This window comes from Ischnura elegans, chromosome 9, assembly GCF_921293095.1.
Source record: "Ischnura elegans chromosome 9, ioIscEleg1.1, whole genome shotgun sequence".
Lineage (NCBI taxonomy): Eukaryota > Metazoa > Arthropoda > Insecta > Odonata > Coenagrionidae > Ischnura > Ischnura elegans.
In genome coordinates this window covers 114,429,062-114,452,640 of record NC_060254.1, presented here as the reverse complement: position 1 = coordinate 114,452,640, position 23,579 = coordinate 114,429,062, and the positions used below count along the sequence as shown (strand labels likewise).

The 23,579-nt window shown below is 37.7% G+C and overlaps 1 long non-coding RNA gene across 1 annotated transcript in view; it reads left to right on the top strand.

Moving 5' to 3' along the window:
- LOC124165932 overlaps window positions 1–23,579 on the top strand; it is a 47,502-nt gene that overhangs the window by 8,867 nt on the left and 15,056 nt on the right. Inside the window, exon 2 of the long non-coding RNA XR_006866358.1 lies at window positions 5,582–5,664. This is a non-coding gene — a long non-coding RNA (uncharacterized LOC124165932). The remainder of the gene's footprint in view (window positions 1–5,581; window positions 5,665–23,579) is intronic.

The following is a 23,579-nucleotide window of genomic DNA, read 5'->3' as shown; positions in this document are numbered from 1 at the left end:
TCTTACGTATTTTGTTATTGCCTCGTTGAGAGTGGCGGCATCCCTTTTCTCCACGACGCAGAGAAAGGTCTCCCTGGTCTCCCGGTCAACACCACCAAGGACCCACTTCGTTTGGCAGAGACGACCGCGGTTATATTTTCGACGCCCGAATGCGCTCTCGTCGATCTCGACCACGTGCCCCGGACCGCCGATTTCTACACTCGTTTCCTGGAGCCAGGTGAAGACCATCTCTTGGAAGGCCCCGATGATGCTGGAAACCGTCCTCCGCTGGATGCCTATCTCCTTAGAAATTACACAGACTGGATAGCGATTAATCCAGCCTATGACTACGGCAAGGACGTCCTCCGGTCTAGTGGCAAACCATTGAAAAATGGTTCCCACTGTGATGGAGGAACATCTCCGGCATGTAGCCAACGGGCATCTAAATACAGGCAGCCTCCCCTTCCCCTTCGAGAGGGTAGTTCTCATGCTCCCACAGACGCACCAAGCCCCAAAGCACCAAGAATTGCACTATACCCACCACCCTAATATGGGCCTTAAACGCAGATATGCTCTTACAGAACTCCATGTCACTGGTTTGGCAGTTCAGTAGAGAGTAAAACTTTGCACGTAAAACCCTCTTTTTATAAGGAGCCATGCGAGTGTTGGAAAGTGAATGCGAGCACCTTAACGTATTTTCGCAAGAATATTTTCTTAAGAATTCGTCAATTGTCGTAATGACAAGTATTCTTTGAATTTCGCCAGACGTCAGTGACATATAAATGCATTTATCTACCACTCAGTCCTATTTCAGCCATTGCGGCGAAGTTCTTTGTAGATAAGGACTCTAGAACGCTAACAAAAATGCACCCCATGAAAGACCATCCAGATTAGTCGTGCAATTTGCATTGTACAGGGAGGGTCGTGGGAATGAAGTCGAGGACGGAAATTCCGATCTGGACTCTCAGCCTAATGACGGTCGGTCAGGACTAGCTTGGGTTTCGAACAGGTAACAAAAAATTAGCTGGTGCAAACGATAACTCAAAAGCTTTCATAATTTTTCCATGGGCATATGAGACAGCAATTTTTTGAAAATTTTAAAGAAGAACGTAGTTTTCATTTTTAAAAGAGCTGATTTAGATCGGTAAATTTCATGTCATCGATTCATATGTAAAATGCTTTACCCGCGTTTCAATAATCACGTAGTTTTCATTTTTAAAAGAGCTGATTTAGATCGGTTTAAGATTCATCTACATCTACATCCACATCTACATCTACATAATACCCTGCGAGCCACCTCTAGGGTGTTTGGCAGGGGGTGATCAATCACCAGCATGCAGCAGGCATTTGGACTCCCACATGCACACCACACCGTCCAAAAAACGTCCTGTATAATAACAAACTATACTACTATATGCTGTTAGAAATAGAATATAGAATAGAAATTCAGAAACATGCATTAAGTTTTACATAGGTTAGTAGGCTACACTACAAGTCATGCAATCTATTTACGAGTTCTCGTCAATCTATTTACAAGGCATCGCGTGCAAAGAAGAGCTGCCAGGTATGTGAAAGGTCGTTACGATAGTCTTGTTAGTGTAACTGACCTCTTAGATAAACTCGGATGGGAATCTCTGTCGGACCGTAGATTGAAAAACAGACTAAACCTTTTAGATAAATTCAAGAGCAGTGTCTTTTCTGACGAAGTTAACCATATCTTGCGGACGCCAACGTACTACGGAAGATCAGATCATATAAATAAAATAAGAGCGATAGATTGCAGAACAGACAGATTCCGAATGTCATTTTTTCCACGATCAATAAGAGATTATAACGGCAGCAATAGAACTCGTAAATAGCATGATCTACCTTTTCTGAATCCGTGCTGACAGTCATGGAGGAAGTTACGTCTGTCCAAGAAAGTCATGATATTGCTAACGACGATATGCTCAAGTATCTTGCCTATGATCGATGTTATTGAAATTGGACGGTAGTTGCCTGGGTCATGTTTGTTTCCCTTTTTAAATATGGGTGTAACGCTTGCAATGTTCCAGTCTAGCGATAACTTTCCTTCTGATAGTGACTTCTAGATATTATCTCTTAGTAAGGAGTGATCTGTGGAGCTAACTCCTTAGTTATTGAGCGTTGTGGAGCGTAATTTTCTTTAGCTTCAAGTTCCTTCAATTTATTACATGACGTAATGTACTTTCTGTACACGTTGTATAAATTGCTCTGCTTCCTAAGTTCCCTTCTGAAATCGTTGTTGAATTTATTATTTAATAAATGTATTTGTGATTTTGAATTTAGGTGTGCAATTAAAAATATGAATAGTTTCTTTTGCTCTCCCGAAAGGTTGCTATTTTTGAGATAATTGTTTGCTGGTAGCTCCTCTTTGCACGCGTTCTAACTCTTTTTTAAGCCTATTTCACGAGGATCCCAAACACTGACAGCGTATTCTACATGGAGTCTAATGAGGGAGAAGTAGCTAATTTCTCTCGCAAAAATGAAAAAGACACGTGTAGATCTTTTTTGTGTGAAAATAAAATAAATGCGGGACAATTATTAAAATCGAAAAATGATACAAAGGAAGCTCTTCTGGGGGCATCGAATGAATTCAAACGAAAAATAATGGGCAAATATGGCCATTATTTTAGCCCTAAGGCTTTTTGATTATTCGTAAGAGAGGTGCAGGTAAATAGCGCTGTAATAATAACGCTATAGCAAATAATTGTCACATGCCAAACACCCTAGAGGTGGTTAGGCCGCGTGAGTTTTAGACGGTGATTGCGAGGCCCTTTATATATTCTCCCCAGAGAAAGGAAAGAAAATTTTTTAAGAATACTTTAACTATCGCACTGACAGGTATTCTTTGAATTTATCACACATAAATGCTCACATATACTACTCACTACTCAGTCCTCTTTCAGCCATTGCAGCAAAGTTTTTTTTGTAGATATGGACTCTTAAAGCGCTAAAAAAATGCACCCCATTAATGACCATCCAAAATGTCGTGCAATTTGTATTATACAGGAAGGGTTGCAGGAATGAAGGCGATGTCGGAAATTCCGATCTGGACTCTCAGCCTAATGAAAGTCGGTCAAGACTAGCTTGGGTTTCGAGCAGGTAGCAAAAAATTAGCTAGTCTAAAGGATAACTCCAAAACAAACATATTTTTCCATGGGCATATGAGACAGCAATTCATACAATGAACTTAATCCGTCTTTGCCGAAATTCTGAGCATTAATCGGAACAGTACAATAGTATCAATACTGTACATTGATACTAACCAATGTTTCCCGGATCTTGGTAAGATTTCGATCGAATAAAAATCTAGCTGGAGGAATCGAGCTGGAGGTGGAGTATTTATAGCTGTAAAGAATTCAATCGTCAGCCAAGCGGTAACCGTAACAGAGACCAAGGTTGAATCTTGAATCGTTGAGTTAATAAATGAACAATATAGTTGTCCCAAGCCGCCACGAAGGAAGCGTTCAGGAATGCATTCACGAATTTTAAAAGAAAAACACTAGTAGAGCAGTTACGGAATAACTCAAGAGCATCATGGTCTTATGTCCGGGAAGTTGAAGGTAAAACGATCGATTTTTTCCACGGTCAATAAGAAATTATAACGGTAGCGATAGACGCATAAGTAGATTAAATGACTTTTAGTGTAACCTACTAACCTTTGTAAAACTTAATGCGTGCTGCATGCTGGTGATTTATCACCCCCTGCCAAACACCCTAGAGGGGGCTCGCAGGGTATTATGTAGATGTAGATGAACACACCGTATTCAGCTTATTAATTAAACACCTAGACGCGCAAAACTTTAATGAGAGGTCAACATGGATTCAGGAAGCGCAGATCATTTGAAACCTCAAAAATCATCTATCGTGGAATAAAATATATTCGGGAAATAACAGGTATTAAGTAAATTGGGTTTTGTAAAAAAATACTAGGAAAGGGCGACGACAAAGTGAGATACGACGGCCATTCAGTAAGTATTTAGAAAAGGTAATAAAATCAAATTTAACTGGGTCAATTGTTTTACATTGTTCATTATAGTCTTCTTTTATCAATACAAATTTGTCAAGCATTTTTTCAAGCATTATGAGCCGTCGTGAAAATTTAGAAACATGCATTAATGTTTAAGTAAGTTGTAAGCTACAATATAACTCATGTAATCTATTTGTGAGTTCTAATGCTGTCTGTACAGTCTCTTATAAATTGTGGAAAAAATTCTGAATCTGTCTGTTCCACAGTCTATCTCTCATATATTTTTTTTATGATTCGATCTACGTGGTATGCTGGCGTTGGTAAGATATGACTACCTTCGCCAGAAAATACATGTCTCTTGAATTTATCAATTAGGCTAAGTTTATTTTTCAGTCTGCGGTCTTATAGAGATTTCCATTCGAGTTTATCGATGAGGTATTAACACTAACAAGATTAACAAGAAGTAAAGAATTTTACCGTACCTGGCAGCGCCTCTTTGAATGAATGATCATTAATGGGGTGCATTTTTGTCAGCAGTTAAGATTCCTTGTATACAAAGAACTTTGCCGCAATTTTATTTCATTTCTCTGGAGAAAATACGTAAAGGGACTCGCAGTCACCGTCTAAAAATCACGCAACCTATCCACCTTTCGGGTGTTTTTTGACTTTTTGAAGTAGTTCGACTGCTTTAACCCTTCAATATCCGACTTAGGGAATAATTGACCCTTTATCTCGACGCAGGTTATCTAATCGGAGCCTATGTGGAACTGAAGGCAAATTAACTGAAGCCTTGGCGTGCAAATGAGCGGTACCAGATGGCAAAATCATGCTCGTAACTCATTCAAACAGCCCACTACTTTGCCCATTCCAAAGCGCTGTTGCCATTTTCCGGTGGTCCACAGCCACGTGTTTAGCAAAGTTAACAAAATCGTTATTTTTCATCGCAGAATCACGCTTCAAAGACGTACTTGATCGCATGATTGACAGGAGTACTATGCAAACAGTCATTTTTTGATTATTGGATTGATTGATTGATTTCCAAATTGCAGTCATAGGGTCACTTTTCGGGAGGGAAGCCCCCCCCCTGGGAGGGTCCAAGACACGGGCCAGCGAGGCCGAACGCGTCGAGGAAAGGGTTGAGGATTAAGGACCCTACGGAAGGTGTACCACGCCCATCTTCGGACTACCTGCTCCATGTCCCCACCAAACGCACCTTAACCCTGAGTTCTTAATATTTCGTGTTCTGAGTTGAAATAGACGCCTCTCTTTAGTGTACTCGCCTAGTGGTTGTCATTCCTTAAATTTATCTCAATTATTCGGGAGTTTCCTCCGAATACAACCAAGAACTTTCAGTTCTCGTCTTTTATTTTCTCTCCTTGTCCGTTGACTTACATGGCCTGAGCAATCAATAAGTAAAGACGATTGAATAAGTAAGTGGATTTACTATCATTTCTCGCTAATTTAATTTCTCGTTGAAAAATTTCCGTCGCCTTGATAGCCTGATTTTGCTGCAATAGTACAATATATTCAGATTTTATTCATTTTGTACTCCCGATTCGTGCATGATAACAGCGCTTTGTTAATATATGTCTTTTTTCTTATTATTTTCAGAAAATTGAGCCGTGTGAAAGTAGTGGTGTGCTATTTTACAAGTGATATTTCTTGGAATCCTTCCACATCGTGAGGAATGAAAGGTAAGCAATTTTCTTCTTTCAACATTTTATTATGTTATATGCCAAAACGTTGCCATTGGTATGCTAAAATTCAGTGTTTACTAGAAATAGAAGTTTTTTATGACGGGCGTGATATACTTAAGCGCAGTAACACACAATATAATTTTTGTTTGGCTTCTTCCTTCGTGATTTCTTAAAAATTTTCAAATACCAGATAAGATACGAGGTGATTTTTGGGTTCGCGTTTTTTACAAGCTGTTCTCGAGGTGGAGCAGACGGATTCTTGTACTTATGATCCCATTCATAGTTTATTTGTTTGGCTAAACGTATCATTAGACATCTTACAATTAGAGGTATCTTAGATATTACCTGCACTTCGTTATGAATATTAGCGTCTTCTAAATACACTTGACAATTTATCTTCTCATTACATAGACACTTGGTGCATAGTTGACTTGATTCATTTCGCAGCTGTCATTTTTTTGAGGCACTAGATTGGTTTTCATGTAATATTAACACGTTTACGTCACATTATTATTTTCTATCGATTCTCCTGCTGTTATTCGATAGTATTTTAACTTGATAAAATAATCTTCTACCATAGAAATTTTCTGAAAATCTATTCGCCGTCAATGCACTCTCTCTTCTTGGCAACGGCAGCAGTTTTTGATAAATTCTTGCGCTGGTATCTAAATTTGGTAAAGCGTATCGCAAAGGCTCCTAACTTAATCGTTCACTTCTTCCAAACGCATTTAATTATAAAGCCAGTTAAGGATTCTGTGCAATTACGAAATCCTTGCTATAGATACTCCCGTGTAACGCTTGAATAACCTATCCTGCTGTTTTTTTACTCTTAGGGACACCTATCACAGTCCTTTTATTGTTTTCCATCGTTGTTTATGTGGGTATTTTTCAGTCGCACATTTCCGTTGGAGTATTTGACTCCGCAATAAAACAAGAAAACAAAGTTTTATGAAACATACGGTTGAAAATGCGATCGAATAATTGTAACATATTTGCTTACTCCTGAACTCTGCTTGCTGAATTTTGCGGAAGGGAGGCGTTTATCATTAGAGTAGTTGAAATTAATTTTAGTCTGTCGCAAATCTTTGACTGTTCCGAATACATTTTTTCTTAAGTTCCTTCCTTTTTTAAAAGTTGCCCTCACTTCTGCGGTGATGACTTCAACAATCTCTATCTTCGGCCATCCTTTTCATGTCGTTGTTGTAGTTGCATCCCATTTCCAACGCCAAAACTTGAATGCATCAAGGTCTCGGTCGTCCTTTCTTTATTTTCCAAAGAATATTTCCTTTTATGAGATTCCGTTTGAAGTGGTGTTGCTTGGGTAACTGTCCGATGATCTCAAGTTTCTTATTTTCCTTCTTTTTACCATTTGTTCTTTTTCTGGATGGACTTCATTTGGTGCGTGCCCAATTAGAATTGTGTCCACAATGTTCTTATACTCCTCCTTCTAACCTCATGTCTGCTTTGCTCAAGTTTGGTCACCTTCTTCCTTAGTGTTCATATCTCACATCCATGTGTCGGCGCACTACATTCAAAAAGTTTAAGCAATTTCTGCCTAGTCTCAATACTTAAACTGATATTTAATGCGAGCCCTCTTAAATTGAACGATTTCATTAGCTAACGCTATACTGTTTTGACCTCAGAAGATCATATTTCATCATCCCTCAGTGCATCTCTCCCTGTAAATCGAATACTAATGATGTTTTTTGTTATTTTCAAAAGTTCTGAAGGTATATTCTCAAAGTTTATTTAAACGGGGCGTTAAAAAATGGATGGAATTTTATTGCTAATGATAAATAATATCCTCCCGTTCAATAATCGAATAGCCTTATTCGTTCGCTACTTCACGCCTTTCGCGTAACATAAGGTTTGATTATCAAGGGTTGAAGTGGGGAAGTGCTAGCAAAAATGAATTTAAATTATCTTTCTCAAACTTAAAACTGATAAATTCCACACGGATTGAAAAAACAATTCGTTCATTCTATGAAACAATATTTGATTGAGGGCAAAAGAGGTAATGACCCTCTTAGCATAATAACAATAAATATTTCTTGCTGTGTGCCTGTTGCCTTTGGTATGCGATGGCCTTGGAAGCAATATGGCGAGCTACACATTGCTTAATGATCTTCCATTGGAGAATCCTACGATTTTAAAAAATCTTCGTAAACCTTTATCGCAGATTATTGAATCTGATGTTTTCATTTTTCATTATTACAAAGCGTGAGAGTTATTTCCGATTTCTTCACCTTAGGAATTTCACGAAGAACTCAATCTTACCCAAAAATTGACTGTTCATACAAGGAATATCTGAATATTGATATTTGTTAAATGTCTTTGAAGAACGCTAAAAACTGTGTAGCATTTTTATAAAATGAAATTATAATTTACTTTAACTTTAAGAGTAAAAATAACGGAGTTAATAAGACTACAGTAAATTTTCGATTATTTTCATCGGTCCATCATTCCTGAGATGTGGCAAATTAAAGTTGCTCCGCCTTCTTCTAATGGTTTTTGAACTTCTTTTTGCTTCTACCCATATTACCCCTTATTTATGACTTATTGAAGCGAACCTCTTTATTTTAATTAGTTTTCGTCAACACCACTATACGAATCCTTTGACTCATGACTTTTCTGCCGCTTTCGTTGTCGATGCTTAACTCTCATTAAGAAACGTACTCCATACGTAGCATGTGAAAACTTATTTCCTTGCGGTTAAGCTTGCATTCTAAACTGTGCGTAGATTATTCTTTGCGCAGAATACATCCTTTCCTTAAGTTACTGAACTGACTGTTTCTTGTTTGTCTTCGTGCTTCGCTGCTTTCTCTGATTTCCTGGGTAGTGAAATTCTTTCTCATCTTAAAGCTTTTGTTTTTTTTTTGGTTAAACGTTTTTCCGAGTCTCCTCTCTTTTGATGCTAACATTTGAGATTTTTTCGTGGATGTTCGGCTGCGTATTACCCTTTTCATATTTATCAGGTTCTTCTCTTCTATGTGTCGTTTTTCGCCAGCAAATCGTTAATTCATGCTAATTCTCTCGTCACGGATTTCGTCTTCTGTAGCCCTCTCTGTGATTTATTTGACTGTTTTCTCGATTTCACATGAAAAATTTCGGGGAAATGTTCACAACTTGTCTCGTTCCTTTCGATATTTATGTTCTGCACGGTTTGGTTCACATTTCATCACGGCTTTTAAATAGACTGTGGGGAATTCTTCGATCATTGTACGAAAAAAAACATTTCTTTGAGAACTATGACAAATAAATTCAAATTCACGCTGTCAAAAGGCCACTCCAAGCTGACAAATGCCATGAACTTTGGTCTGTTCTTTTAATTCTTTTGTTTATTTTCAGTCTAATTAACAACATTGATTTTCCTGGGACCTTATAATTTCTGAATTTGACTTGGTCCACTTCCAGGAATTATTCTGGTCTTCGTTCTATTCTCCTGTAAATGATTCTCTTCGATATCTTTAACGAATATTTCATTACTTTGATCCTCACACTACTCTACTCCCTTGTTTTTCGGAAGAGGAATAATGATGTTCTCCCTAATGTCACTTTGTATATCCCCTGATGTATATATTTTGCATATGGTTTATAGAGCTTGTTTAAAGTCTAATTTTTTGGATTTTCAATTAGCTCTGTAGACATATCGTCCATTTATGAAGCATTATTCTTTCTCAGGTCTGACATTACACTTTCAAATTCCTATCATAAGATGCTAGCTCTCATTTCATTCTTTTCTGTATCGCATTCCTCTTCGATCATTATTTCTCTTCCTTTGTATCACACTTTCAGGTATTCTTTCCATCTCAAAGTTCGGTCTTCCATTACAATCAGCACACATTATTTCGTGCCACTTACAAACTTGCGTTTTACCTTGAAATGGTTCCTCAGAATTCTGTAGGCAGCTCCCACTTTTCCATGGGAGAGGTTATTTTAATTTTCATCGCAATGGTTCTTCATCCATGTTTATGTACCTTTCCTCGGTTTTCGACAATTCTCGTTCATTATTCTCCTGGAGTAGTACTTTTGCCCTTCCGTTTTCACACTCCTGAGTTATCTTCCGTCTCCCATGAAGTCCAAGTCTTCATCTGAGAACCATTAATTTTCTCGACTACATTTCTTTCCGTCTGAGCCTCGATTTTCTTCTTCCTTTTGTTTTTATCATAAAATTAGATGAATTTTCATTCTCATTCCATTATGATCACGGTCGACTTCTGCGCTACGTCAGCTTATGTAGACCTTCTAATTTTTGAACTTATGCTTCGCAAAAGTGCGCAATGCATGAAATCTTATTTCTGAACTAAATATTGCTTACGTATTTTCGAAGAATATATTTTTTTGCATGCGATTCTTAAACGGTGGGTAGGCAACCACTTACTTGTGTTCTGTTCAGAATTCTAGGAGCATTTATCGTCATTAATTTCGTTTTATTGATCCGTAATTTCCCGTTAATCTAACATTCTTCCACAATTCCAAATCCATGAAACAATAAGATTTTATTACGTTCAAACCTGCTTGATTTTCCCGCTTACGTCTTCTAACACTTCATTTTCACTGACTGAAGTTGGTGTGTAAACTTGTACCGATACGATATCTAACGTTTTTGTCTCTATCCTGACCATTGCTAACTTTTTCTGCAGGAAGTTTTTCATATGCATTTTGGACATTCCGGTCAGGGAGATAGATGGTTCTTAAATGAATTTGTATTTAAGCCTTTATGTAGACATTCGATATCAATTTAATGTGTTTGGTTCCATTCCCAATCACATTTCTTTATTTAATTTTCCCGAATCTTATGACGTATCTCGGATACTAAATCTCGGAATTCGACTTTTCATGGTGATTAAGGAATACTAACCACGCCTTCTTAAAGAAAAATTTCAACGTAAACTCATGAATGCATTTTGGATAATATTTTAACCTTCTCATCTTTCTTGCTTTGTACTCTCTCCATTGCAAACACATACAGAAGACTTTTAAAATACTAGTGGATGAATTTATTGATTGCTTCAGACCTCGGTAATATGGCCAAAAGCTTCAATTAAATACTATCAACGACACCATTTATTGTTAATTCCATTATTAATAAATCATTTTGAAGAAATTTATGCAAGAGCTGGACTTCATATTGCATATTATACAGTATAATAGTATATTATGTACTGGTGCTCGGCAGCGTAGCTCTCTCAAATATATATTCATTGTCAAAGGAGAGGGAAGAAAAGAAATTAGAAATAGGAGTTATGGGCGATGCTTTGGGGATGCGCCAGGGATTTTTATAATTAGTGAAAAATTGTCTTGGACAAAGGCGGAAATAAGATTAAGGGAATCAGAATCAAGCAATTCACTAGATATCCGCAACCAAATGTCGCAGATAGATGGTTTTTAACTTATATTAAGAATAAGACTTCTATTTCTAAGTCTACATCTACATACTACCACGCAAGCCGTCTAAAAGGCGTGTGGCAGGGGGTTTAGGGCACCAGCCATTTGCGCATAAAAACGAAATGCTCTAACGAAATTACGACTATCATTTATTAAAGTTCCATATGGTTCGGGGGAAAAACGAATTCTCATATCCTTCTGTTCGGTAAAATATCTCTCCCAATTTATCGCTTTTGTCGGACCTGGAAATATAGTGGGGCTCTAATATAATGTTCTCCGTGTTGCTCTTAAAGATATCCATTCTGAATTGTTCAAGCAATCTAAGCCTAGCGCGCAGCCTCCGAGTCACCAGCGGCTTCAACCCTAATTCGCTTAACATCTAGGTAACGCTGTCTGTACGCCCGTAGCAGTTTTTGACGAAACGCGCAGCCTTCCTTTGAATTTTATTCAGTTCGCGTATTGTCTTTCTGTAGCTGATCCCATACGCTCGCTGTATATTCAAGGTGCGGTCGGACGAGCGCGAAATATCACCTTTCTTTTACTTTCTCATTCGAAAATATTTACACAATACGCTGGACGAATACTAATTTCTTCGGGGCTATGCCGCAAATATTCTTTATATGTGTTCCCCACGTGAGGTTCGAGGTTATCGTAACTCCCAGGTACTTCACTTCCTCTGTTGCCTTTTTGTTAATACCATTCACAGCATAAGCATGGTTATAGTTGGATGAACTCTGCAAAAAATGCACCGACATGCATTTGCTCAGATTAAGTTCGAGTCCCATCTCTTGGCTCCACAAATGAACGCTGTTTAAATCCGATGACAGAATATCATAGAGTAATTTGCGATATCTAAATCTTTTGCTAAATCACTAATTTTGCGATAGAAGACAGCTCCGTCAGCAAATAAACGTTTTTGAAATAAAATTAGATGCTTTCCCGGCGAATATATTCAAAAAAGATTCAACTCCCTTCATTCTGCCAGATTGGAAGCCCGAATAGCCTTTTTTGAAACGTAGTTTTTTGCTAATTCGGGAGCAGAGGTCATTAATGTATAAAATGTACAAAAGAGGGCCGATTACTCTTCCTTGTGAAACACCTGATGTCACTATTATTACATCAGAGCTAATTCCGTCAGAAACTACTTTTTGTTTACGATCATTCAGGAAGATGTCGCGTCGAAAGCTGATGCGTATCCAGTTTACCACTGTTTCGTTTAATCCGCATGACTGTGATTTGCATTAAAGTTTGTTGTGATGGACCATGTCGAAAGCTTTCTTAAAATCAATGCATCAACTTATGTTTTCGATTCACCAGATTTAAGAACGTCGTGTATAAAGAGCTCGAGCTGTGTTTCGCATGATCTACCTTTTCGGGATCCGTGCTGACAGCCATGGAGGAAGTTACGACTGCCCAAGCAAGTCATGATGTTGCTAACGACGATATGCTCAAGTATCTATCCTATAATCGTTGTTAATGAAAATGGTTGATAGTTGTCTGGGTCATGTTTGTTTCCATTTTTGGATATCGTTGTTACGCTTGCAATTTTCCAGTTTAGCGGTAACTTTCCTTCAGATTTCACACTTCAGAGACTTCTTGAATATATTATATCTAATTAAGGTGCGATTTGTGGAGCAAACTCCTTGACGACACGCGCGGGTATTCTCTCCGTACTCGGAGATATACCATTCTTTATTGATCTTAGTTATTTAGTTACCCATCACGTGGTATAGAGATTTCTTTCATCGATTCCTCAGTACATGGGACGTATAAATTGAATTTGGTATCTTCTGTACTTTATATCTTTCGAAGTGGGAATTTAACGTTTTAGCATTTTCAATATTTTCGGTGACAAGTTTATCATCTTTATCAAATAACGAATCTACGGTTGAAGATTTTCACGGAAGCTCTTTCGCATACGACCAAAAGGATTTCGCATTTTCTTCTAGTAATTCATCGAGTAGGTACTTTTTTCTTGAAATTTCGAATTTCATTTCGCATTGCTTTCTTGGTTATTGAGCGCTGTGCACACGGAAAAAAATTGATTAAGACTATCAACCTGGTGTGATAGGGAGTATTTTTGTTAAATATACTTAAACTTTGGTGTAAATTATTAAGCTCTTGATTTATTTTACCAAACGCTCTTGATATATTTCATCAAAAATTTTGATATTTCATAATTTGGTCAGTTGCACGAGAGAGTTTGGTAAAAATAACTTAATTAATTCAATACAATTCAGAGATAGGTAACTTTTATCGAAGTTATGATTAATTTTACGGATTTTGCTGCGTGTTTGGTAAAAATTATCAAACTCTAATTTGTTATGCAAATTTGGTTCGATAGAAGTTTCGTAATCTATTGAACGGTCTGTCGTTCCTCTTTTGTTTATATCAATACACATTTGCAGTTGAGAGATTCTTAATCCGGCCTTGCATAAAAGAAAGGTTGGTAGAAATGACTTTATTTTCATTAAGTGTGATGGCGAATACGTTTTAATTTTGTTTGCGTTCATTTATCTGTTTATTTCAGCTTTATATTGCAATCCTATTGATTCTATTCCGTCTCCTATCCCTGTTAACTTTCAATTTTCACTATCTATGGTACTATTAATTATCCGTTATCGAATGCTGCGCTTCAGGATTCCTCTTAATGTTTAATTTCAAAGAAGGCATATCCACCATACACTCCAAACTGAGTTCAATTGGTCCTACCGACGGAATCCAGCAACTGTGAAGAGGCGAAAGACAATTATATCATCATTTGTCAAAGTGACTTCAGGATAAACCGAATTCTATAAATGAGGCAAGGTGGGGTAAGTGCGACCCCTAAATAGCATAGATCAATTTCAACTAGCTTAGGAAAATTATCTAGGCTTGCTAAAAACATGAAATTCAATGCATAGGATATATGTGTATCACCGAAAAAGATAATTTGATTTACATTCCTCTCTCTGTAAAGTGGTAATTTTTATAATTTTTTTCTTACAACCTTGTCAAGGGATCGCACTTACCCCGCACATGGGGCAAGTGCGTCCCATGGCTGATGTGCAATATATTTCCACATTACGCGGCACATGGGGTAAGTGCGGTTAGCCCAGACATTCAGCTGTACATTGCTTTTTAAAGTACCAAATTATGTTCAACCATTCTCGAGAAATCAACTTTTATCTTAGGTAGTGTAAGTAGATTTTTTGGAATTTGTTTTTTTAATCATGACACAATGCGGAATTTTGGTCAAATTTGTTTTTTAATGATAGTAACAGTATTTGGCTTCTATTCATTAATTTACAAGTGTATTAAAATAGGTAATATGCATAAAAGCTTAATAAATAATAACAAAAATAGTATAAATCTTGTATAAGACCACTTATATGAATACAATTAGATTGTAATGAACAAAAAAATGCTTCTCCTATGTAGCTCTTGTTATTAATATGAAAAAGCGAAATGAATAAAGCTCATGGTCTTCAAGCAACCGAACACTGAATATTAATTTGTTTATTTTAAGTTGTACCCCGAGAAAGATTGGCAAAACGTCAACTTTCCTCGACGGCCAACCGAGGGCTTAGGTAATATTTCTACTATGTCTTCCCTTGGTACTTCGCTGGAATCCTCATTCTCTGGATAGGTGAAACTTATTTCACTCCCGAAGCATGTCTTAACAAAGCAAACCGCGGGATCACCTGATTCATCTATCTCCAGAATTTTTCCCACATAGTGGGCAACTGACTTTTTGGTGCTGAATCTCGCCAGTATCCAATCTCCTTTTTCAATGTTAGTTACCAAATTTGTTGAAGTTTTTCGACTCATGCCGTCTTCTGTTTCAGGAATTAACTCCATGTTACCTACATCATCCTCGTCAGAAGATATGATACCCAATGCTCTTTCAAAATCAATGTCGGAGTCCTCTCCAAATTTTTTAATCACTTTTTTCTTTCCCCTACCACTGAATTCTTCTTGACGTAAGTTTTCTTTCATTTGACTGCAGATGTATTCCCCTGTTACCACTTCTGCGCCTTTTGCTACTCTTTTCCGTTTCATACCCCTCTTTCCTTGGTCTAAAGTGTTTGCATTGACAGTCGTCAATAAAAGTTCCTCAAATGACACTTTACGTGATGTTGCATCCTGACTCACAATGGATGGCTCAATGCAAAAACTTGTTGATGGTGTAGGATGAGATGATACAAGAGATGTATCAGCTGCAGCGTCAATTGAACTATGAACTGAAATTAACGTGGATTCTATCTGTTTCTGTTTCCATCGTTTCAATGCTAATGGGTCATACATTTCATCTGCTATGACATCACGGTTGAAAGGAAAAATGTCCCCTTTTCTGAAGCCATTTCGAATAACTTCTTCCTCAGTTCTTAGCCAAATGTCTCCAATTAGCCTAGAAAATTGGCTCTTAGGTAAAATTAGTCCCACGTTTTTTCTCTGCCATTTTATTAGCTCAATATCCCATTTCGTTTTTAAAGATTTGTATACGCTAAGATCAAGAGGCTGAAGCAGGTGGCTAGAATGTGGAGGCAGCTTTAAAATATGCACTCCATTTTCTTGAGCTAAGTTGATTAATTCTATTCCCAAATGAGTGGAATGTCCATCATAAATTAGCAAAACAGGTCGTTTCTCTCCTATTGCAGGCAAGAATGTTCTCTGGAAGTAGTTTTGGAAAACCTCAGTTTCCATCCATCCATTCTTAGTAGCAGCATATGCAGTTCCTTGAAATCCTGTATTTTCTGGTGCGCACCAACTATCCCAAACGTATTTCCCTTTGAATACTATCAGTGGAGGGGCTTTAACACCATTTGCACTTGCGGCCATTAACACAGTGACGTTCGAACGACCAGTTGAACTTATTGTACGAGTTGAGGGAAATCCTCTCTTACCAACAACTCTTGTCTTCGTTGGGTCCATAGAAAATGAAGTTTCGTCCAGATTCCATATGCATTCCGGGTTATCATTCAGACGTAATTCATCGATTGTCTTTTGCAACAAATCAAAATAAACATTAATTACAAAAGGATCACATATCTTCTTCCTTGCATACTCTACACTTTGAGGTTTCTTAATGGAAAGATTGTGCCGTGAAATAAATCCGAGAAACCAATCTTCAGAAGGTTTGCCATCTTTAAAAGGTGTTTTCATGTCATTTTTACGTACATAATCGGCTACCATTTCCAGAATCTCTTTTCTTGACAAGCCAAATCCATGTTTCTCCATACACATAAGCCCTTCCGCTAATACTCGTTCTTCGGAAATTGCAATAGCGGTACTGCGACCAAAGGATGCTGACTTAATGCCACGTCGTCCTTGTAGATGGTCATGAAGAGTGGTCTTAGGAATATTGTAATATTTGCTGGCACATTTTGTCCCCATTCTTCCACTTCTAATCTCCTCGAGAGCTTTTTGTAGGTCATCCTTACTATACGTCAGTCCTTTTTTTGTTTTTCTTATGTAATTTCGCACCATTTTACCCTGCAATAGTAATTTTTGCTCACATTATAACAGCTACCCCCACAATATACCCGAAGTTATTGAATTTATGTAACTAGTTCTTAAACAGAGCGAAGAAAATACTCACGAAATATCTCCTAGAAATATGAGCTTGATTTTCTTACTTATGCCCACAGGAAAGGTCTAAAGTTTAAATTTGCGTAAACAATTTCACCATGGTAGATCCTTGGTAATGGCACCTACAAAGATGCAATTTTTCTGGTAAGAGTACAATACGAGATATTTATTGCATGCAAAACTAACTAAAGGAAGCTTTCTTTATCAAAGAAACCTTCAAAATAAAATTTGATGTGAGGACTCTAATATAACGACCTAGTTTCATAATTCCAAGGTATTTTGTAACATTTATACAAGAAAGGAAAACGCAAGAACTGCCAGACCGAAACTAAAAGGCAAAAACTGAAGGTTTAAAGCACGAACCGTTTGAGAGAAACTAAAAATTCAATCGATATTACAACCTCGTAGCCTGGGGTAAGTGCGACCCCCTGTCGCACTTGCCCCAGGCAACGGGGTCGCACTTGCCCCGGAAGGTAGGAGAGAATGGTAACGACGGGGAAAGTGCGACCCCCCTTCTAAACTAAATATAATGACCCGAGTTCCAAAATTTGAAGTAAAGCGAGGAAAACCAATCCATGAAGAAGAGAAAACAAGATATAGTTCTTACCTTTACACCTCCGATTCGTTGATTCTGAGCGAACTGCGGTGTCGTGATTTTATTTTTCCAAGGGGTTCAGCTCTTTGCACTTAAAAATACATGACATTTTCACCTAAAATCACTGTCATTGTAATTGCTTTTTATAAGTTTGGCAAACTCTGTTCCTTTTTTTGGCCAGCGTTCTTAAATAGCTTTAAAATATTCATATATTACCACATTTCTTATATTCATTTCCTTGTGCGCCCACATGGACATCATCACAGTCAATGTTGTTGAGAGGGCAAATTCCACTTTTTGCGAAAGTGCCGAAATCATTGGGGCTGCACGGAGGAATTTGATAAATAATATCTTTACGAATATGAATTTATGTCAACAGCCGCAGCCTCACTCCTTCGTGAGCGGCGACTTGTGTAAGCCCAATGAAATGCGCGGTGGGCAAAAACACATTAATGGACCGACTGGGAAATCCTCTCGTGAAAATTTTAATTTTCTCTGTGGACGTACAGTGGCGTAAAAAAGTATCCCAGCAGAGTTTGTGCCGCCACCATCGCTTTGTGGGAGAATGGATGAATAATGAGGCGAAAGGCGATTATATAATCATCATTTTTCAAAGTGACTCCACGATCAAACGAATTCTTTACACGATTTAATTTTTCCAAGGGCTCCTTGCACTTACAAATACATGAAATGTCCACGTAATCCATGAAGTTTCCCTCTCTAACGGTGTATAATCTTTGGAAAGATACGAGGGAAATTCAATTACGGTCTTATTTAAGCCACCAAGGTCGTGACGGTTAATTTGCCTGCCTCGAACCGAGGCTCGAACGTATTTCGCACGGCTCACCAGAATGTTAGCTCATTCGATATCCTTATCTGTTGTGCCTTCCTTTTTCCTCTATCTCCCTCTAAACCTCCTTTCCTTTTCTTCTTCGAAACTACTCTGGCTTTCGTCCTCGAATTCTCTGAATGCCCACCTCCACCTCCTCATTTCCTCGTCTATGATAATTTACTGCATGAATATTCGCTGTACGTAATCTGCAAGGCAGCAATGGTGAGGAGCGATTTTGAGCATCATGAATTTCTCTAAACACCTAAACAAATCATCACTTAAAAATGTTTTAGTAACTTACGTTACTTGCGACTTAAAATGTTTCCTAAACACCTAAACAAATCATCACTTAAAAATGTTTTAGTAACTTACGTTACTTGCGACTTAAAATGTTTCCTACTCACATTTGCTACAAATTTAAATGACGAAATACAATTTTCCGAAGTAAATTTCATAAATCGTAAAAAATAAAATTTTATTTTGTCTTAGGGAGTGGCCAAAACAAACAAAAAGGACTTTATTTTTCTTCGGTTTGATAAATCGCTTCCTTTTAAATTGCTCTGCAAACCAATTTATTTTTTAATTGAAACAATTCATGACGTTTATTGCTGTCAAATTACTTTTGGCAATATTTAAGAGCCAAAGAAAATATCTAAATTAATGTGGACATAAAAATCAATGCACGAAAAACATACTCTAATGAATTAACACTTCACTTGGGACTATATCTCTTCCTTTAATTAAATTTGAAATCTTGACAGCATTTCGATGTATTACATATTAGCGTCATCAGTTTCGCTAGTTAGCGTTTCTCCCAGTAGTACACAGTACTATTAGTCTTTCGCTATGTTTCCGCTAACGTTAAGCTAGCTACCGCTACTACCTCCAACATACCGACTACTTCTCCCTTCTCGCCTGTTTACAAAGGTATCTCAAAGCAAGATAGGAAGCATATCCTTCTTGATCCAAAGAAAATGCGTTCTGGTGATGTGCTCGTCAGTTCTTCCAGAAAAGCTAAAACTTCTTCAAAGTCAACTCATTCAAATGCGTGGCCCATGTAATCTGCGAGTTGACTCTCTTGTTTATCTCAAGTGAAAGCTTGCTATGGCCTGTAGTGATTTTTGTCGTTTCGTTGAGATATGCGAAGGAAAATTCAGAGTAGCTTTCCGTACGTGCGCGCGTGATGCCGTCGAATGCGCCTCAATTCTACGGAGTTCATCGCGAGTCATGCTGTGGGTTGCGGGAGACTCAGTGGTCGGTCGCGTATTTGGACGACGAAGAAAGGAAATGATTTGCCTTGTTTGAATTTCCTTCACTGACCAGAGAATAACAACCCATTGGAAAGGAAACAGACTCTCCCGTTGAGCGATAGTGGTGGCGCGAACTTTGTTGGGGTACTTCTTAGTACAGAGGCGGAAAAGTTAACGCAGAGCACATTTTATTCTGAAAGGGAATCTCAGCTCAGGAATCCTTGAAGACGATCACGCAGTGGGCTGAAATCGAAAAAAAGCTGGTCAAAACCTTAAAATCGATTTTTTTGAGTGCGGAATTTGAAACTTTACACAGTTGTTGTCAACACATTAGTGCATTTTTTGACGCAAACTAGATAAATTTAAATTTAAACAAACTAGACATTTAGATAAATTTTCAAACAAATTACTTTGCCTCAAATTTGAACAAATTTCGCAAAAATTGCCATCATTGAATATTTTTCGAAATTCAGAATGTTAAAACTAATGCTACACCTTCTGTAGTGATTCAATACAAACAAAAACTTATAATTTTATTATGCGATTTATTGTTGTTAATTCTTGGCAAATTTCACGACTCAGTTGTATTATTTGTGGCCGATACGATACAAAATATTGGACCCTGTCTTTTGTCGAAATTTTGTGTTCGTTCAGGATTATAAAAAAAAGGATCACCGAGTTACCGCGAGATATTTACACCACATATACAACAAAACCTATAGAGTATGATAACAAAAGTAGAATTGCGACCACCTGCGACGCTGAAATTAAAATCTGTTTTTCGAACGTTCGGCACAGTTCGCAGCTCGCTGTTGGCCACGGGGAATATCGTGATCGACAGATGTTGGACCTTTAATCTTTTAAATTTGATTAATTGTATACAAGCTATATGATATTGGTACCACATTTCATTTCCATTTCATACAACCTTATTTCTTCACTTTCTTGCGATATTTATCGTCAATATGATACAAAATAGTGGACCCTGTTTTCTGTCGAAATTTGGTGTTCATGTGCAATTATAAAAAAAGGATCACCGAGTTACCGCGAGATATTTACACCACATATACAACAAATCCTATAGAGTATGATACCAAAAGGAGAATTGCGACCACCTGCGACGCCGAAATAAAGATCGATATTTCTAACGTGCGGCGATATTTCTGCGGTGGACGTTGGGAAGTGAATCTTTTAGCAAGTGGATTGTGTATAAGATATAATTTATTTAGGGTCACATTTATTTTACATTTCTTAAAACCTAATTTATTCGCTGTCTTGCGATATTTATAGTTGATTCGACACAAATTGACAAATTGGAGGACTCTGTTTTTCGTCGAAATTTTGTGTTCATTATAATAAAATTATAATGAATTGAATGAATTATAAAATTATAAAAAACGATTATAATAAAAGAATCTCCGAGTTACCTCGAGATATTTAAGTTAAAATTACATCAAACGTTTTAGTGTGTCCATCCAAGAAAATCAACAACTACCGTTAGTATCACGCAAAATAAAAATCGATGTTTTGCCGCACGCGCAGTCCGCCGATAGTATGGAATGCCGGACGCGGCTAACAATAGGGTTGTTCACCAATTTTTTTTACTATCGTAAATGAAAGTACACACCGAGGGGATACTGGCGGCAGCTACAACGCTTTTTTATTAAAAAATTTAACCCTTAAAAGGCTAAGCGAAAAGTGTGGAATACGAGGGTCGCCTCAAACGCTCCGAGAGGGCACGATGGTTGCCGAAGGCATGCTGACGTCACACACAGCGAACTTCTCGCGGAACCCGTTAACCCCGTCAACAAACTTGTGATCCTTTGTCTGCGAAAAAATAACGAGGGTGAAAATGGAGGGAATTAGGAAGAAGGCGTGTATATATAGTGCTTTATACCGCTTTGTAAATCGACGACAATGAGAAATCCGAGAGAACGTTTCAATGCAATGCCCCTTAATTCTCGTATGCGAAGGAAATGATTTACTGCAGCAAGGCGAGATGACCAAAAATCAGTGGAAAAGCATAGTATTATTGCTGTGAATATCATTTTAATGTTAGTTTTAAATGTATGTTAAATTCCATTTTTATATATTAGATTTATAACGTCAGTTAATGTGATATACTGTTTTACTTGCGGTCTTCCTAAATAAGTCGAACGGATTTCGATCGAATACAATTTTTATTGAATCATTTGAAGGAAAATAATTTACGAAAGATTAAGAATAATGTTTACACTACTATTCAATGATCACCGAAGTTAATTGATGCCAACTTAGTCTTAGATTTAGTACACCAGAGATTGCCATACAGCCGCCAAACATAATTTTTGTTGATGAAATATTCTCGAGCACATACTCAGCTGGCAGCTTTGGAGTTGGTGGAAACAATAATATAATTGAATTAATAATGAAGTTACCGCAAGAGGTACTTAGGAATACCTAAAGATCCAATGTACGTCATTGATTTGCTCTTTGGAATATTTAAGTTAGCTACCAGAGACATTTTTATCACCATCATCAAAATTAAAATCAAATTACAGCTTGGAGAAACCAATTCCAAATCAGTAAGACAAGAGTTTCTTCTACTATCCACATAACTTTATCTCTTGTTTCAAAGTACTTAAAAAATTTAATAATTTTTCCGAAGCATAACAAATTTTATCTACCTTTGTATTTTCAAGCCAATAGGGGTGTTAACCTCAAACGAAAATACCCATTTAAGTAGATGATAACGGTGAGTTTTGGCTAATAATTCACATTGGTGTAAAATTTCTGCAATAGGTGCATTACATGCATATCAGTTTTGGCCTCCCTTCCCCCCACAGACCACCCACTCAAACTTAATTCCATTGAATTGACGTACATATGGCTATTCAAAGCATTTCTTCCTCCCGGCTTAAATATCAATCGATAATCCCTTAATTACCTCAACACACTCTTTCCCCCCTCTTTGGACCCTACCTCCCCACTATTTCCCCTTCCCTCAGCTATCCTTTACCTACAGTCTCTTACCTAACTCTGAGGAAGGTGGTAATACGCCACCGAAAATTTAGTACTAACTGTGAGTGTTTTTTATCCTTTTTTAGTGTGTTCTATGATTCTTCCCAACCTAGGGTTTTTTACAATATTAAATAAAATTGTGTACGATGGTTAAAACTCTCACTCTGCCAAACACATTTGCCGTCTCCACCAGAATTTCGGATACGCTCATACACGTGGTCAAGCTAAAAAGTGGAGTGGGGGAAGAGAAAGGATTATTTTACTTTTCCCCTCCCATCACAAAATTTCGGCGTGCAAATCTCTGGATGCAATCGACGTTAATTTTATCACTTTTCATAAAATACTTATTTTTCATCGTAAAATCTCGATCAAAAGACGAATTTAATCGCTCAACCGCGAGGAATATTATTAGCGCCTTTATTTACCGCTAAGTATTGGAATTAAAAATGCAAAAAATTTACTACAACAGGTGATATCTGTAGGGGTGAGCTCGTGCTGTTATGGCCGTCTCCCGACGTCCCGGATAACCTCTGGGTGACCGAGGAAAGGGTTCGAAAAAGGGTCGCGCTCGACCATTGTTTGGGTCCAGTATACCTGGCTGGATCTTGGTCCTCCCAAACTACTTCGAATCCTATGATTTTTCAAATTTAATTCAAACTGCCATGCATCGTATCATGCTTGGATAGCAGCTAGGTCATTCGTTAGTTCATCTATGTCTTTGCTGGAACGGATTTCTCTGTAAACTACAGCCTCCTCTGCAAATAATCGTAGCTTACTGTGGACTATTTCACCAGTGTCTTTTACATCAAGAAGGAATAGGAGTGGGCCTATGGCACTACCGTGAGGGACGCCAGAAGCGACTCCAACTTCGTTGGAGACTTCACCGTCTTATACTACTTACTCTCTGCAAGCGGTTGCTCAAAAGTTCTCTTATCCAGGAAATGACATCTTCATCTAGGCCGTAAGGCTTCAGTTTCATAAACATTTTTCTGTGGGGTTCATTATTAAATCTTCTTTTAAATCAAGATAGATCGCGTCTAATTAAATTTTGTCCTCTTCGGAGACTAATGTATCGTGGGAGAAAAGCACTAGCTGGGTTTCGCATGATCTACTTCTCATGAATCCACGTTGAGTTCTCATTACAGTTTTGCTCATCTGATTATGTCATTACTGAGTTGACTACGATGTGTCGAAGGACTTTGCATGAGATGGACGTTAAAGATATCGGTCTGTAATTAGATGGCTCTTCCTTGCCTCCACTTTTGAATATTGGCGT